Source organism: Jatropha curcas, chromosome 11 (assembly GCF_041381405.1).
Source record: "Jatropha curcas cultivar XTBG-Jc1 chromosome 11, XTBG_Jcur_1.0, whole genome shotgun sequence".
NCBI classification, from domain to species: domain Eukaryota; kingdom Viridiplantae; phylum Streptophyta; class Magnoliopsida; order Malpighiales; family Euphorbiaceae; genus Jatropha; species Jatropha curcas.
In genome coordinates, this window is record NC_143161.1 from 12967522 (window position 1) to 12969781 (window position 2260).

Here is a 2260-nt window from a genome sequence, read left to right on the forward strand (position 1 = left end):
ACAATCACGTAGGACATGTAACTCGTCCTCCACCAGACCTGCACAAATGGCACAATAAGGATCAACACTAAGGTGAAGCCTGTAACGCTCCCCATTCGTGAGCAACTTCCTATTAAGAACCAGGACATAAGGTTGATTATAGATGCTTTGGATCTTGTCCTTGGAGACTATATGCAAGAACCCGAGGAAAGGACAAGTCATGGGTAATCAGGACATATCAAGAAGAACACAAGTGTTTTATGTCACTGACAAATTGACAAGAAAATTCTGAGTTTCTTGCAAGAGAATTCTTAGGGCAAATAAGAAGAGATCCTTCTTATGGTACAAATAAGATGATAGCAGACATGAATGAAAAGTATGTTGTTACAGTTAATAGGCAACTGTGTTATAGAGCAAGGGCTAAAGCTATGGCAAAGATAACAGGGTCTCTAGAGGCACATTACTGGAAATTGAGGTCTTACATAGCATAGCTAAGAAGAGTTAACAAGGAGGGGACATTTATTTTGCAATGTGAAGAGAATGGAAGTAGGGGCCCAAATGTGTTTCAAAGGTTATACATTGAATTCTCGGCTTTGAGAAAAGGCTACAAAGAGGCTTGTAGACCATGTATATTTATTGATGGTTTTTTTTTTAAAAAACAATGCTCGGAGGATAATTACTTAGTGTAATTGGTAAAGATGCCAATAATCAAATGGATCCAGCTGCATGAGTTGTTGTGGAAAGAGAGGAGGCTAGTTGGACTTGGTTTCTAAATTTGCTATTTGAGGACCTAGGAGTTACAAACGGTGGTCGACTCACCATTGTGAGTGACCAACATAAGGTAAAATTCTGTAACATTAGTTTCGTTTATTCAAATTTTGTGTTCATTTTACTTAAAATGTTTGAGCTTATGTTCTCTTTTGTTTGACAAGGGTATGGAGAATGCCATTAAAGAGCTTGTTCCTTATGCAACTGTGCAGTCCACATCCATGACAACTGGAAAAAAATGCATAGAGGAGAAGGGTACAAGCAATGTTTTTGGGCAATTGTGCATTCTACTTAGGAGGCTGCATTTGATAAAAAAACTCAGAATTGAAGGAGCTTGATGCAGAAGCAGCTGATAATTTTTTAAAGATAAAGCATTTTTATCCACTTTTCCCAAAGTGGATGATGTTACAAACAACATTGCAGAGACCTTCAATGGATACATGGCTAAAGCAAGAACTATGCATTTGATCATGATGTTTGAAAAAATAAGAACATCCTTAATGATAAGAAACTATTTCAAGGAGACACAAGTGGAGAAATGGGAAGAAGGGGTTGGAGGAAGAATAAGGAAAAAAAAAAAAAAGAAAGTAACAAAATGTTCACTTCATAATGTTTGCCAAGTCCTTCTGATGGTGATACCTTCCAATTCAAAGATGGTGGAAATTCCTTTGTGGTATCCCTCTCTCAAAGGATTGCTCTTGTAGATCATGGCAACTGTTTAGACTCCCTTGCAGTCATGCCATTTAATGCATTCACTACATGAGATATGAAGTGTTGGATTATGTGGATGATTACTTAAAGAAAGATTATTACATTAAGACATACAAACATGGTCTTGTCCCTTTGAATGGAGAAGACATATGGCCTAACGATATGAGCATGATCAAGACATCACAATCTAAACCTGATAAGAAGAAGGATGAATTGACACTTCCTCAAGGACCAATCACTTGAGCAAGATCAAAGATGCTCAAGGAAGCTATTCAAGCAGTCATGGGCAGATTTGTAGAGAAGATTGACAATCATTCTTCATTAACAGCTAAAGAAGATATTTCAAGTGGATTTAGGCCTAATTCATAAATAGGTCATAATCCATGTCTAATTAACTTTGTAATAAATAATTAGGCTTAACTTATGTAATTGGGCAGCCATTAGTTTGGGTTAAATGTTTAGGACTTCTTTTTGGGCTAGAATGGGTTAATTTACTATTTTTGACTTTCTTTATAATGGGCTTAAGTAAAAAATGTGTTTTGCTTTCTCTTATTGGGTTTAGGGTTTGTTTGCATTGGTTATTAGTTTCCTTTTAGCTTGGAAAATCTAAGGAGCTGTCCAAGGCTATATAAAGCCTTCTTATTCTCATTGTAAAGTAGATCATTCATAATCAATCAGATTGAGAGTAGTCTATTGGCTTGGCCAATTTCTTCCAAAGTGAGTTCATGAGTTTTGTTCTTACTTTTGCATTAAGAATTGCTTTCATAAAGGACATACTTGTGTGATTGTTGTTCTTATTATT

The 2260-nt window shown here is 36.1% G+C and overlaps 1 pseudogene; it reads left to right on the forward strand.

Annotated features, from left to right (window-relative positions):
• The first annotated feature begins 344 nt into the window (after positions 1-344).
• On the forward strand, positions 345-1042 carry LOC149492604 (uncharacterized; annotated as a pseudogene).
• The last annotated feature ends 1218 nt before the right edge of the window (positions 1043-2260 follow it).